This window comes from Pan paniscus, chromosome 5 (genome assembly GCF_029289425.2).
Source record: "Pan paniscus chromosome 5, NHGRI_mPanPan1-v2.0_pri, whole genome shotgun sequence".
NCBI classification, from domain to species: Eukaryota; Metazoa; Chordata; class Mammalia; order Primates; family Hominidae; genus Pan; species Pan paniscus.
The window spans coordinates 168,912,862-168,929,492 of NC_073254.2; the positions used below are offsets into that span (position 1 = coordinate 168,912,862).

Sequence of the window (16,631 nt, forward strand, 5' to 3'; positions counted from 1 at the left end):
TTTTTTCCTTCTAGGAAATGATGGGGATTGTTGATCAGTACTTGGGAAGGGGTTGTGCTTGGCAAAATAAGAAGTTGGCAACCCTCTATCTGTCACTTCAAGAATGTTCTTTCTGGCCTGTGAAATCCTAAAGTGTAGATACAAGCACTCTAGCTCTCCCTGTACTTGGTTATTTTCTTAGTCTTTGACCACTTAAGGTGATGCCTACAAAATGCAGTTGTAAATACACGGTGAGAAGATAATGAACCCCCAACCTTAGAGGCTTTGGGGAAATATACTCCTGTATTAGTCCATTCCTGCATTGCTATAAAGAAATACCCGAGGCTGGGTAATTTAAAAAATTCCACAGGCTGTATAGGAAGCATGATACAGGCATCTACTCAGCTTCTGGGGAGGCTTCAGGAAACTTTCAATCATGGTGGAAGGCAGAGAGGAAGCAGGCGCATCTTACATGGCCAGAGCAGGAACAAGAGGGATGGGGGGAGGTACCACACACTTGTAAACAACCAGATCTCACAGGAGCTCACTGTCGCCATGACAGCACCAAGGGGGATGGTGCTAAACCCTGAAAATCCACCCTCATGATCCAGTCACCTCCCACCAGGCCGCTCCGACACTGGGGATGACAATTAGACATGAGATTTGGGTGGGGACACAGATCCAAACAAATCAGCCCCAAAGTATGTTTAGACCACCCCCACATTCATGAGCATGAACTTTGGAAGAAGATATTTCTGGATTCAACACTGACGCTGCCACTTTCTAGCTGTGCGACAGTGGATGAATTACTTAATATTTTGAGCCTCAGTTTCTCATGTGCAGGGTGGGACTAAAAATACTGCTTACAGCACAGGATGCCTAAAATGATTGAATGAGCTGATGTACGATGAACACTTGACACTGACATGCGATAAACATTAAATCAAGGGTGGCTGCTGTTAACTGTACTGCAGTAACATTAAAATTATTGATGAGTGGTACAGCAGTATTTATCACAGTCGTGGAATGGTTCTACCACTTGATCCACCACCTGTTTATTGAATGCCTGTGAAGCTGCAGGTGGTAGAAATACAAATATGAAACAAAACAAGAACAACAACAACAAAAATAGCCTCTATTCTAGAGGAGCAAAGGAATATAGAGAATTATGTTCTCTCTGGGGATAAGGACCGTGTCTAACTCGTCTCAGTATCCTCACATTCTTGTATTAGCCTCAATGCACAGAGGCACATCATGACTATTCATTAAATTTCACTGAATTAGACCATGGAATCCAGAGCTGGAATCTGAATTAGGTCTTCTGGCTTCCATCCCAGGTTCTTTCACTGAGCCAGTATTCTCAAACTTTAGCTTGCATCGAAAGTACCTGGAGGCTTATTAAAACACAGATTACTGGGCCCAGGCCCCAGAGTGTCTGATTCAGTGGGTCTGGGGTGGGAGCTGAGCATGTGCATTTCTCACAAGCTCCCACATGATGCTGATGCTGTCAGTCTGGAGTTCACATTTGAGAGCCACTGTTCTAAAGGCCATGAATATAAAGAGAACCATTTCCTTAGACATTTTCTGTGGTGTTTTTACTGTTAATAGCCTAGAGAGAGTGATATGGCTATTATCTAAAGTTTATTTATTAATGTAATGATGACTCATCATTGTAAGTTTTCTTGTAGAGAAAACATTTTTAGAGGGGTCAGTTACCTGCCTAGGAGGGACAATAGAGGGGGAAAAGAAGAATGGTGCCGAAGGTCCTGGTAGGTGTCCTCACCAGTGACTTCCTTTTTCTCCCAAGTAGGGAGGGGCAAGGTGAAGCACTCCATAGCCCCCTGCCCTGTCATGATATTATTGAGTTGGATTAGGTGGCTCTGTCAATGGGACCCATCAGCTGTTTTCCTCAATGGCTTGTTGTTCCTGGCTTGATAAACAGGATTTTACCTGGTCTGAAGACCCAGACCCTTTTTTTATGAACTTGCCTTTTTGACCTTTTTCCTTGGTGGCCAGCCTGAGTCAACACTTTGGTCTTCCTGCTGGTCTTGCTGTGGCTGGGTTGTCTGTCCTGCCTGCCTCTTTGCTGGGACTGTCAGTGCCTAGATTCGGTGTTGGCTGGCTTTGCTTCCTCTTCTCCCATAGGGTCTTCCCTAGCTGTGCCTCTTCCCCCTGCCCCTACAGTCTGGTCTTCAACTCCCCCATATCTCTCCCAACCCCTAACTAAAGCTCCTTGTAATATGCAAAAATAATCAGGTTATAGCAGATTATTCAGACCGCTTTAGAGTAAATCCAGTTTTATAAACTCTTTACTAAGTTTGAAAATTGGGAGCATAATCTCTTTAAATCAGCAGAAGTTTACCTAATACAGAATCTTTCACTATAACTGTATTTTCATTATCTGGGATTGGAGTAGCAAAACACTTTTGATTTTCTAAGCAGTAGCCATAAGAAGAAGAATATAAAAACGGGTAAAAATATTACTGGTATGTGAACATCTTCTCATCCGTTCTTATTGCTTCTGGCAGGGTGGAAATGAATCTCAGAAGTGATGAGGTCAGACTTCCGCATAAAGGTCCCTTAAGTGTCCCCTGGGGTGGGGCCTCAGTGGTTTAGGTCTGTAGACCACTGGCTTATCCAGGGACAGGGTGGCATGCAGACGATGAGGACTCACACATGCCTGGCCTCTGGAATGAACCCTTACCCTGGCAGGGAAAAGCAAGACTCAGTCCAGACCCATCTTTTTCATATTTGTTTAGCGCTCAAAAATAACTTTTTGATGCCAAGACTGAAAGAGTTGAGATCTAGATAAAATAAGATTTTTAAACCCTGAAAATATACTGACATTACAGGCGAGTTCTCATTTTATTAAACGTTCAATTTCACAAGTTTCACATTCCACAAGTAATAGCCATTTAGGGAATGGGGTGTGCCACACAACACATACTGGGCCCCCGTCCTCATTCTCTCCAATATTTTCATAAGAAAAAACAAAGGCCTCTGATTTTCACTTGTTTTTAAAATCCACTTGAACCTCACAGCTCACCTCGGTTTTTGAACTAAGCCGCTATTTACAGGTCGATGTTAATATTTTCTTTCGGTTGCCACATTTTACCACTGCTTTGTGTGTACACAGAATACAGTGGTTTAAGGTTAGAGCACTGACTAAGAATCACCATGGAGATTTCTAGCAAATGAAACAGAAAGATTATTTTAAGTACAAAAACAAAAGCATGATAGCTCTTTTTGTGAAATTGCATGCATATGTTTGTATGTATGCCTACAGAGACAAGCCTGGAAAGGGTAATAGTGTTTTCTCCAAGTGGTGAGATTTTGGGAAGTTTCTACCCAGTTCCTTATACTTTTATGCATAATTTGAGTTCATTAAAGTAACACCTGCTCAATCTAAAAATCAGAAAAAGAAATTTTCTGGTATGAGAGAAGATTAAAGTTGGGTTTAAAGGCTTCAGTGCCGTGGCCTCTGCAGCATCATGTGCAGTGTCCACAGACCCGAGAAGCTGACATTTCCCCTCCTTGGCTTCACTTCACCTGGGACGTGGGTACGTGGTGCAAGCAGCGGGCAGCAGCAATGATAAGTTCTGTTGGTAACAAACAAGATGTGGATATCATTTCATATACATTGACATCCCAAACCCCATAGATAAGGAGAGCTGTTCTAACCGCCTCAAAGATAATAAAATCGCTATCCATATCTGTTTTTTCCTGTGTGCCACACACTATGCTAAGCAGTTTGCATGCAAAATTTAATCTCTATAAATGATATAAGAGAGGAAGTAATTTTTAAATCCTTACTTTACAGATAAGGGAGCTGGATTTTAGAGGGACAGGCTAACTTGCCAAAGGTCACACACTAAGTAAGCATTGGACTTGGGATTCTAGCCCAGGGCTGTGTATATAGCTCCAGTGCTCATGTTTTTAACCATTTCAAAATTACTAATTTAAGTAGAAATACAATAATTTTCTACCTTATTTCTAAATTTTTGCGCTTTTAAATAAGCAATCTGGTACATTGATTAGTATAATACACAAATTTTAACCTTCAGTATACCAGAAAAAAATAGTCATCACCATTTACCATTTGGGTTCAAAGGACACTTAATTTTTCAAAATCAATGCAGTGAACTTTTTCACATCTACTTTATCTGTTTTCTTCCAGTAACCTTTGTATACTTAGCTACCTTCAGCACCTGAACGTTTTCAAACTGTATATAAAGTAAATTTTGGTATACAAACTTGAAAAGGTGAAAGAATACCATCCCACATGCATTTAGCAAAACAGGATGGTCTGGGTTCTTTTCACAAAATATTATTTGAGGGAATCCTTCCTCTTGAACGACTGACTGTATAAGAATAGCATGTTTTCTTTTTGTCCTTAGAAATATATTGTTCATTCAATATATTTAGAGAGTTTAAGGGAATTAATCTATCATGTCATCATCTGAAGAGTCGTAGTCTGACGTTTCGTTTCCATGATCAATTTCATCATCATCATTAGAGTCTTCAGTGCCGTCATGTGATGGCTTGCATTCATCTCTGATGTTTCTGTTGTTTGTGAAATCTCTCTTTCTGTCAGTTATCTTCTTTTTGTCATTATAGGCAAGAATGAAAAATTTGAAATTCTCCACTCTAGTCAATGAAATTAAAACAAACTACAAAGATGATGTCTCTAGTCTCCTTTTATATCCTCCAAAAAGATGATGTAATACTTTGGGTAACACAATAAGAAAGATGGAGGATGATGCAATAGTGACAATTTATTTCACTAATGAATCATTCCCCTAGGCTCACACTGTTTAATATGGTAGCTATTAGCCTCAGGTAGCTATTTAAATCTAAATTAATTAAAATTAAAAAAAATAAAAATTCAGTTTCTCCATTGCACTAGCCACATTTCAAATTCTCTGTAGCTATATGCAGCTAGTGGTTACTGTCTTGCACAAGAAAAATAGAACATTTTCATCATCAAGGAACATTCTACTGAATGGCAGTGTTCTAATCCATTCTATTGTTCTCATATTTTTCTATTACTTTAGTCTTCTTAAACCTTATTTGGGAATAATTGATATATAACTGGTGGGTAATTGTTCCTGAGATGATAAAATAGCAAAATGTTTCAAGATATAGGAATAATAAAATTACAAAGATGCCATAATGGATCTTAGATTTTCTTAAACGGTCTGCTGGACCCATATGGTAGTTGCAAGGTAGAATGAGTTTTATTCTCTTTCTTTTTTTTAAAAAAAGTATTTTCTCTTTTTCTTTGGAATATCTCTAAGAAAGAATAAAGTTATAAAATATTAATCCATACAAATAGCTAGAACTGCTTGAAATTTATAAAACCTAAAAAACTAAAAGTGGGTCCAGTGGATGCTAATAGTATATTGAGGGTTAAGATATATTACTGATATCTACACTTACATACAAAAGCATTTTTATATATAAAATATTATTTTTGCATATAAAGTATTAGTATTCAAAATTCCGTTGTAAAATGGGTTCATTAGAAGAAGGCTTACAATTATTATGCTGATCCAGCAATCTCCAAATGAATGAGAAGTAGTAATATGAACTGAGATAATATTTGTATAGTGCTTTGCAGTGTCTGGCAGTGAACCATTGCTCAATAAAGTTGAGTCCTTCCTACCTACACCCCCAGAAGCTAATTTCCCTTTAGTATTGATTGTTTAATGCCTACTTAGTCTAAGGGATCAGGAAGACATTTAAAGAATTGAAGATGATCTCTGTAATCTAACAGCTTATAATCTGGTTGTGTCATGAGGTTTGATGGAATCAAAGACAGAGAGCACATGGTTCTGTGACTGATAGATTCTTAAGTCTAAGTGACATGCATTCATCCAAGTGTTTACTATGCATCAAATTTGTCTTGGGCTCTGTGCTGGGTGCTGAGGCTGTCAGGCCACAGAATGCACAGTCTATGCCCTCCAGGAGTTTAGTCCAGTCAAAGGACAGGCTGGCAAACAGATTCATACAGTAAGTATGCTAAGTGGGCTCCTGGATGCTATGATGAGGATGCACACTCAACACAAGGAGAATGCAGGAAGCTCAACTTGACCTTTTTTCCAGGTGCAAGTCCTGAAGTTTGAATAGGAGGAACTAACTAGGTCAGATAACCTGGGATGGGGACGGGCATGGTGGCTTATGCCTCTAATCCCAGCACTTTTGGAGGCTGAGGTGGGGGGATCGCTTGAGCCCAGAGAGTTGGAGGTTACAGTGAGCTATGATTGCACCACCACACTGCAGCCTTTGTGACAGAGTGAGACTCTGTCTCTTCAAAAAAAAGTCTAGGATGGAAAGGATGAGAAGGGATGGGCCTCACTGCTGGAGTTTAAAGAGTGGTGGGTGGGAAATTGAGATATGAACTGCTTTGAGGAGCTTGGCTTTAACAGGAAAGAGAGAAAAGATGATAGGCAGTGGAGTCCATGTCTACGTAATTGTGTAGTAGGAAAGGAATGATCAGTCACAAATCCAGTTTTGAATGGTGTCATGGATTGAATTATGTTTTCCCAAAAGATACATTGAATCCTAACCCCAGAATCTGTGAGTGGGATCCTGTTTGTAATTAGGCTCTTTGCAGATGAAGATGCGGTCATACTGGAGTAGAGTGGACCCTAAAGACAATGATTGATGTCTGTATAAGAAGAGGGAAATTTGGACACAGAGATAGAGACCCACGGGAGAATGCCGTAGGGACAATGGAGGCAGATTGGGATTATGCTGTTATGCTGCCACAGACCAAGGTACACCAAGGATGGCTGGCAGCCACCAACCAGGAGAGAAGCATGGAGCAGCTTCCCCCTCCAAACCCCCAGGCAGGAGCCAGCCCTATAGACACCTTGATTTCAGATTTCTGACCTCCTGAACTGTGACGATAAATTTCTGTTGTTTTAAGCCACCAAGTTTGTGGTACTTTGTTACAGCAGCCCCAGGTAGCAATGCAAATGGATTGAGTTTAATATCTTCAGTTACCAGGATACAATTAAGTATTATGCCTTTTAGGCATTATTTGGTTTGATTTAAGAAACATTGAAACCATTTTTAGAAGCTTATCAGGATAATTTCAGTGCTTTTTTTTTTTTGAGATGGAGTCTCGCTCTATTGCCAGGCTGGAGTGTAGTGGTGCAATCTTGGCTCACTGCAACCTCTGCCTCCCGGATTCAAGCAATTCTCCTGCCTCAGCCTCCCGAGTAGCTGGGACTACAGGTGTGCGCCATCATGCCCGGCTAATTTTTGTATTTTTAGTAGAGACGGGGTTTCACCATGTTGGCCAGGATGGTCTCGATCTCTTGACCTTGTGATCCACCCACCTCGGCCTCCCAAACTGCTGGGATTACAGGCATGAGCCGCTGCGCCTGGCATTTCAGTGCATTTTTAAGTTTTTTTTCCAACCTTCCATACCACTCAGGTTTTTCCCCCAACCTTCTTTCTTCACTTTTCCTCATCATTCTCATGTTTTTAGCTGTGTTATCAGCCCCAACATTCTCTCCAATTTCTTCTATTTAAAATTCATTCCTGCTGTTCAAATTGTGTTATCTTCTACACAAAAAACATATTATATTACATCATATTTTTCTCTGAAAAGGATCTCAGTGACAATTCATTTAAGACAAAGTTACCGAAGACGGAGATCCTGTTGCCACACAACAGAGGGACATGAGAGCAACAAAGAAAAACAGTAAGGAAGTCTGCTGTCTTTCTAACAATGTGCCCCTATTTCTACAGGAAACTTCTCAGCCTAACTAACCGTTAGGCTAACAATATGATACAGTTTGGCTGTGTCCCCACCCAAATCTCATCTTGAATTGTAGCTCCCATAATTCCCAAGTGTTGTGGGAGGGACCCAGTGGGAGATAATCGTGGGGGTGGTTTCCTCCATACTGTTCTTGTGGTAGTGAATACATCTCACAAGATCTGATGGTTTTATGAGGGGAAACCGCTTTCATTGATTCTCACTCTCTTCTCTTGTCTGCTGCCATGTGAGATGTGCCTTTCACCTTCAGCCATGATTGTGAGGCCTCCTTAGCCATGTGGAACTGTGAGTCCATCAAACCTCTTTCTTTTGTAAATTGCCCAGTCTTGGGTATGTCTTTATCAGCAGTGTGAAAATGGACTAATACACAAAACTACCACAAGTTCCTAAGAAAGATTACATTTTTTTCCCCTTTTAATAACTTCTTTAGATTTGGAGACACATTGACAGAAAGAGGTTCCATGTTCTATAGTAAAGAAACCATGATGTCCATTCCTTGCTTTGAGCTTAAAGATGAAAACCCAAATATATTATAATGATAGTAGGTAAATTACTTATAGAAGGTATTGGGAGTACAATGACCTTCAGTTGGCTTGGTTAAGCATTGGTGACCTTGGAGAAGATTTCTGGATCCAAAAGTCACCATTTCCCAGAGGGCAGGATTGCTGGATTTTGTGTGTATACACAGTCTCCTTTGGTTAGCATCACTTTTACTTGCAAGAGTAGATTTCAGAGAAAAACGAATTTCTTGTTTCTGTCTCCCAAAACCTCAAAGCCTATCCACCTGGTTTTCCTCTTCTCTGTGAGGACCTGCAAAAAGCAAATAAATCTCTGGCACAAAATTGTGTTGTGTGTGGGGCCGCCCTGCCTAGCATGCTTGCATGTGGCCACAGCTCCTGAAGCCATTGCTGCTGGTAAGAGGGTGCCCCTGGTTCCACGCTCCTATTCATTGTTCTGTAAAGAACATCCGATGTGGTAAAAACCCACATTGTCTGATTTTCTTTGAAAAACAAAGAACTGGCATTCTCAAGAAGTTTATAATACTTTCTTATTTTTGTCTAAGGCTGAAATGATGAAACCTCTTTATTTTTAACTTTTCAATTATTTTTAATTATGAACTATTCCAAACACAAAAAAAAATGAATGAGACTAATAAAATATATATCCAGTATGTCCAATGCACTCACCCACCCCTTAGGCTGAAAACATGTGACGGTGTTAATTTGCTGCATGCTTCCTTCTGAACTTTCTGTTCATTCTTGGTGCCTGGGAGGAGGCTGAGAAGCATCGGTTTTAGAATCAGATCTCCGTTCAAATCCTAGCTACGTCACTAGTTACCCTAGGTACTCTAAATGAGTACTTCACCTCTTTGAGCTTCAATTTTCTATTTCTAAAAGAGGATAGTAATGCCCACCTCTTAGGATTGTGAGGCTGAAATGAGATCACTGGAATGCACTTAGCATGATGCCTGACACATGGTAGCACCCAGCAATGGGTCCTTGGTTCTATAGCTGTTTCCTTGATGTAGATTCTGGTAACTCAGTTTGCTATAACTTAGAGCCAGCCTAGTTCCCAGTCCCCCACCCCACCCCACACCCTATTTTCGTTGGAGTTTCACTTTTATTTTATTTTTTAAATTTTTTAAAAATTTTTTTGAGACTGAGTCTCACACTGTCATCCAGGCTGGAGTATAGTGGTATGATCTCGGCTCACTGCAACCTCCACCTCCTGGGTTCAGGTGATTCTTGTGCCTCAGCCTCCCGAGTAGCTGGGATTACAGGTGTGCACTATCATGCCCAGCTAATTTTTATATTTTCAGTAGAGATGGGGTTTCACCATGTTGGCCAGGCTGGTCTCAAACTCCTGACCTCAAGGAGTTTGAGACCTGACCTGCCCGTCTGGGCCTCCCAAAGTGCTGGGATTACAGGCGTGAGCCACCAGGCCCAGCCTTATCTTTTTATTTTTATTTTTATTTTTTAGAGACACAGTCTTGCCCTGTCACACAGGCTGGAGTACAGTGGCACAATCATAGCTCACTGTAGCCTTGACCTCCTGGGCTCAAGCTATCTTCCTTTCCCTAGCCTCCCAAGTAGCTAGGATTACAGGTGTGTGCCACTATGCCCAGCTAACTTTTTTTTTTTGGTAGAGATGGGGTCTCACTCTGTTGCCCAGGCTGGCCTTGAACCCCTGGCTTCAAGTGATCCTTCTGCCTCGGCCTCCCAAAGTGTTGGGATTATAGGCATGAGCCACTGCAACTGGCTTCTTTGGATTTTTAAAAGCAATTACATGCCAGTTGACAGACCAGATACGAATCTCTTACCTTATAAGAACATTGAGGTCTTGTAGGTATCCCCGCTTTGATGCCTTTGGGCTAATTCAGGACACTAAGCAAGGCCTTTCACGATCCCCTGCCATTTTGTTTTTCTTAAGAATATATTGTTCTCTGTTTCAAACCTGACTTTACCGAAAGTCCTTTAAAAAAAAAAAATCCTACGAAAGTATAAAAGTGAAGCTGCTTTTCATTTTATGGAAGAATCAATTGCACTGGGTAATAGATTTGTGTTTAATGATTCATGATAAATATATCAGGTTTAGAGAAAGAGAGACTTAGCAAGACAGAATGAGGCTGGGAGTTAGGAATCAGTTTCACTCTGATGAACATGACCTTGAAAGAGTCCCTTCCACCCTCTCATTTTTTTTATCATTGCAAGTGATAGGAAAATTACTGATGTGAACATTTTATTTTTAAATAATTATAAGAGCTTCTGAGACCACTGTATGCTATAAAGAACTTTATGCTTTGGTATTCTGTTGGAGATGGGTAATTAATAGCTTATAAGGTAAAAGAATCTGCAAAAGGAAAACAAATCAACCTTACATAATAGGGTTATTGTTTTTTAATCCCGAAGTCGCCTGTATTCCCACTTCACTCTTACTTCGCGCTCATCACATTTCTTAAACTATTTATGTGGAAGTGTTTGGCCCAGCTGGCTGCTTTCTGAGATTTCAACTTTCAGTGGAGATCCATGTCCAAGTTCAGACACAGCCCTAAATTTATCAATTTTATGAGCATGTAATGTGTCTACTCTTGCCCAAGAAGAACATAATGAATTCATTTCTTCCTCCACAAATGTTTAGTGCTATTAAGCACATCTTTCATTTTTTTAATTAAAAAATTCTGTGAAGCCACAGGTTTAAAAATATGTAGTTTATGTAATTGTTCTTTTAGTATCTTCCCCACCCCAATCCCCAGGGGCCAGTTATCATTGATAAGATGTTCACCAAGCCTTATCCAGACCAGCCTCAGTTACAAAATCATGAGCTTAACTGGTTGTTGGGGCTGGGCTGTCTATAACAAAAATGAAGGGCTTTAAATGAAGCATGAAATTTTAAAATGGCACATTGTTGTTGGAAAGCATATTTAATCAAGAAACTGCTTTAGCAAATTAAGAAAACCCATGCCACCATTCCTTGGCAGAGTGGCAGTTGCCTCAGGGCTCTGAAAGTTGTAGTAACTTAATCATCTTAGCAGTTCCCAATATAGCATATAGCTACCTAATCCTTTTTTTTTTTTTTTTTTTTTTTGAGACGGAGTCTCGCTCTGTCGCCCAGGCTGGAGTGCAGTGGCAGGATCTCGGCTCACTGCAAGCTCCGCCTCCCGGGTTCACACCATTCTCCTGCCTCAGCCTCCCAAGTAGCTGGGACTACAGGTACCTGCCACTACGCCCAGCTAATTTTTTGTATTTTTAGTAGAGACGGGGTTTCACCATGTTAGCCAGAATGGTCTCGATCTGCTGACCTCGTGATCTGGCCGCCTCGGCCTCCCACAGTGCTGGGATTACAGGCGTGAGCCACCGCACCCAGCCTACCTAATTCTTTTCTTTTTATTAGATTGTATGATCATTTCTTTGTTTTAAAAATTATGCATGCTTCTATTGTGTTTTAATTTGGAAAGTACAGAAAATTATAGACTAGCAGGAAAAAATAATTACCCACAATGCCACCACGCAAGGGCAACTAAAATGAACCATTTTCACCCATCTAGTCTTTATAGTATATTAATAATATTCAAGGCTCCTGTCACATTTGTTGCAAATATTTCATCAGTCCTTGTATGTTTAATCAAAGTCGTGCATGCACGTAACACACAGAGTTTACACAACCAAAGTGCTCGTTGGAAAACAGTGGTCCCCGATGGCGCCCTGCACGTCACTTTCTGCTCTTTTATCTGGTTCTTTAGTATTAACTTCATATCCCTGGTTAACCTGTTATGTTGCTGCTTCCGGATTTCACTCAGCTTTAGGCATTGTCTGTGCAAGAGAAGGATTTAGCTCTTTCACTGCAGCTGACCCACCTCCCACCCCCATCACCCTTCTGTGCCATCTATCCTTCTTGCCTAGGTGTATGTTATTGGGGCTAAATCAATGCCCAGTGATTTTATTGTTGCAACTAGGTAGACAGGAGTGACAGCTGAGCCATTATGATTATGTCTCCTTTCCTGCTTATCTTTTCATTTCCTTTATAACAAATAATTCTCTTGTTTTGTAAATTTATTTACATACTTTTCTATGATCCCCAATTTATCCTTGAACTCTTCTTCAGTTGTGTAAATCTCCCTGGAGCCTTCACACACATTAGGTGTTGTGTCAGTGTGGAGTTGATGAAGTCTCTCCTGGGGTCTTCTTGCCTGCTCCCATCAGAACGGGTTGCTTGCTTAACCTCATGTTCAGGTGTGTCTTGGGATCTCCTTTCACTCTCTTCTGTATCGATATGGTTTGGCTGTGTCCCCACCTAGATCTCATCTTGAATTGTAGCTCCAATAATCCCCACGTGTTGGGGGAGGGACCCAGTGGGAGGCAATTGAATCATGAGGGTAGGTCTTTCCTTTGCTATTCTCGTGATAGTAAGTCTCACGAGATCTGATGGTTTTATCAAGGGGCGTTTCCCTGCACAAACTCTCTTATCTTGTCTGCCACCATGTGAGATGTGCCTTTCACCTTCTGCCGTGATTGTGAGGCCTCCCAGCCTTGTGGAACTGTGAGTCCATTAAACCTCTTCCCTTTGTAAATTGCCCAGTCTGGGATATGTCTTTATCAGCAGCATGAAAATGAACTACTACATGTATTCACTCCTATTTCCTGCATTACCATGTTGTATTTGTTCCTTTTTGCTGCTGTAACAGTTACAGCAAGCTTAGTAGCTTAAAGCAACACACATTTATTGTCTTACAGTTCTGGAGGTCAGAAGTCTGAAATGGGTCTCACTGGGCTCAAATTGAAGAGTCAGCAGAGATGCGTTCCTTCTGGAAGCTCTGGGGCAAATCCATTTCCTTGACTTTTCCAGCTTCTAGAGGCCACCAGCATTTCTTGACTTATGTCTCCTTTATCTTCAAGGCCAGCATTGCTGCATCCTCAGATCTCAGACTCTCCTTCTCCTCTCTCCTTCCTTAATTTATCAGGACCCTTGTGATTACATTGGACTCACCTGGGTAATCCAGGCTCCTCTCCTTAGCTCAGGATTCTTAACTTATCACATCTGCAAAGTCCTTTTTGCCATGTAGGGTAACATATTCACAGAATTTGGAGATGAGGACATGGGCATCTTTGGGGGACCATCATTCTGCCTTCTTTCCTCAGCCTCCAGTAGCTTCTCAAGAACAGGCGCATGGGACAGAAGTCATCTGAAATACTGCATTTCTGAAAATATCTGTATTTTATCCTTGATTGTTTGACGTGATATAGAATTCCAGATTGGAAATCCATATTAATCAAGATAGGTTAGGGTGATGCAATTATAATAAACTCCAAAATCTTAGTGGCTTTGCACATTCGAGTTTATTTCTTGCTTGTATAAGAAATAGCTTATATAGCTCAGGGATCCAGGCTGTTTCCATCCTGTGGCATTACCATCTCAACACAGGACCTCCAATGTTACTGTGGCACAGAGCAGAGAGGAACTAGAGGGGCACGTAGGGAGACTTTTCAGCCCTTCAGCCCAGAAGTGACCCGTGTCACTTTTTTTTTTTTTTTTGAGACAGAGTTTTGCTCTTGTCACCCTGACTGGAGTGCAATGGTGTGATCTTAGCTCACTGCAACCTCTGCCTCCCGGGTTCAAATGATTCTCCTGCCTCAGCCTCCTGAGTAGCTGGGATTGCAGGCGCCTGCCACCACGCCCAGCTAATTTTTGTATTTTTAGTAGAGATGGGGGTTTTGCCATGTTGGCCAGGCTGGTCTTGAACTCCTGACCTCAAGTGGTCCACCCGCCTCGGCCTCCCAAAGTGCTGGGATTACAGGCGTGAGCCACTGCACCTGGCTGACTTGTGTCACTTCTGTGAGCAGTCCATTAGCCAGAACTTGTCGCAAGGCCCCACTTAACTGACAGAGGGCTGCAAGATAGAGCATATGAATACTCTGAGCATTGACTATCTCTGCCACAAAATCATGTCCCCTCTGAGTATGAAGGTTTTGCCAGTTTTATTCTAGCTTCCAGTATTTCTGTTGAGAAAACGAATTCCTGATTTTTTATATGAACATCTAATCTGTCTCTGTGGAAGCTTCTTATTCTTTGTGTTCTAAAGTTGTATAATTCTGTGTCTGGTGTGTATAAGTTTCATGTACCATTCCAGATACTTGGTGGACTTTGCAGTCTAGAAACAGATACCCTGTTCTGGAAACTTTGCTTGATGTTTTATTTTCCAGAAAGATAGGATTTCACTCTGTAACCCAGGCTGGAGTACAGTGGTGTGATCACAGCTCACTGCAACCTTGAACTCCTGGGCTCAAGTGATCTTCCCACCTCAGCCTCCTGAAGAGCTGGGACTACAGGCATGTGCAACCATGCCTGGCTAATTTTTTTTTTTTTTTAATTTTAATAGACCCAAGGTCTAGCTATGTTGCCCAGCCAGGTCTTGAGCTCCTGGGCTTAAGCGATCCTCCCGCCTCAGCCTCCCAAAGTGCTAGGATTACAGGCATGAGCTATTGCATCTCGCCTGGTTTTAATTTTTACATTTTTTAATGAATTTTGAGTCTCACGTTGTTGCCCAGGTTGGTCTTGAACTCCTGGCCTTCAGTCATCCTCCTGCCTCAGCTTCCCAAAGTGCTGGGATTGTAGCTGTGAGCCACCTTGCCTGTTTCTTCCTCTACATTTTCATTTTTTGTCATTCTGAACCTACTCTTACTTGGATTTTGGACCTCCAGGAGTAGTTGTCTGTGTTTCTTGGCCTTGTTCCTCTCATTTTTTCTTTTCTTTGTCTTTTTTGCTCTACTGTCTAGAAGAGTTTTGAAACTGTCTTCCGCTCCTTCTGTTGCATTTCTTCCTTGCTGTTCTCATATGTTTAATTTACAAGAGCTTGTTGTTGTTGTTGTTCTCTGAATGTTCCTTATTATAACATTCTTTGGTTCTATACGGGGTCTTTACATTTCACACTAAAGGTTATTATAGGTATTTTTATTATTTTTTGGTTGCTATTCTGGATGGAATATTTTTCCACTATGTTTTAAATTTATGGTTGTAATATTGAAAAATTACTGATATAATGTCATGTTACTGAACTTTTTATTTCAATAATTTTTCAATTATTTTATTTTTCCTTTTTTTGATAGAGAATCACATAATTGACAAAAGCATGCATTTTATCTCTTTATCCAATTCTGTTTTAAGTTTTATAACATTATCCAGAATAATATTATGTAATGTAAAGTCCATGGTGGGAGACTGTGTATTAATTATCATGTCCCCCACATTTAGGACATGTACCTATTTAGTTGACAATAAGTACATGTCAAATGAATGAATGATGGTTATAGACAGTATCTTTCTTTTGCTTCAAGTTTTAATAATATTAAAAATGTTCTGTCATTGAGTATAATTGTAATTTTTAGTTTAAGATACATATTCTTTATCATGTTAACAAAATATTATTTTTAAATTTTCTGAAAGCATACAGTTATTCAAGAAAATATGTTTCCTTTGTGGGTTGTGATCTTGCACTCAGGAACATGTGCTGAATTTGTTTAATTCAACTTTATTTTATAAACTAATAGGGGTAAAAACTAATGGGGACAGACAGTTTGAGACGTGCAGACAGGCACTATTTCTCAGTATTTGATTCGTTGTAACATTTTTACTGGTGACCTGGAAGAGGAAATGCTCAGAAAAATCTGAGTTTGCAGGTGACTCTAATATGCAGGTGACTCTAATATTTTTTCTGGTACTACTGAACCACAGGACTATCTACTAAGCTCAGAGTCTCTGTCACCTGTAATGTAGGGGCTTCCTCCCAGGACAATACTGCAGCCCAAAGAGGCTGTCAAAGTACTGGACACCCTGGAGCACAGAATATAACAGTGTCTTGTGCAAGCCATGATTTATCTATGTCAGAGAGTTTCTATGCAGTTTTAGTCAACAAAGACCAAGAGAGGCATAACTGGCTGGAGAACATTCAGAAACTAATAACCAAAATGATCTTGGGAGGTAGAAGCAAAGACTAAATTAATTATGATTCTTGCCAGAAGGGACATTGACTCTGGAAAATCATCAAAGCCTATAAAATCAGAAGCAGTGTGTTTGAGGTGAACACAAAACTCTTCACCAAGGCCTTGAACACAACTGTGGTCTGAAATTAAATAGACTCAAAGTGCCTCAAATCTTAAATACGATATATCAAAGACAAATTGAAGGACATTTTGTTTCTTGTGGGGGATAGTAAACAGCTGGACTTCATTTGCCCAAATGACAGTACAGGCCAAAACTATAAATCAGTTCCTATAAAAGTTGATATATATTCATGGATGATGAATCCACAGTAGATTAGGAAAAGTGCAATGTTGTTTAGAGGGACAGCCTAATACTTTGGAGTTGATGT

General features: G+C 40.6%; 1 protein-coding gene across 1 annotated transcript in view; it reads left to right on the plus strand.

Moving 5' to 3' along the window:
* Positions 1-16,631, plus strand: part of UST (uronyl 2-sulfotransferase) — a 332,908-nt gene that overhangs the window by 143,830 nt on the left and 172,447 nt on the right. The gene's annotated exons all lie outside the window — the stretch shown is intronic.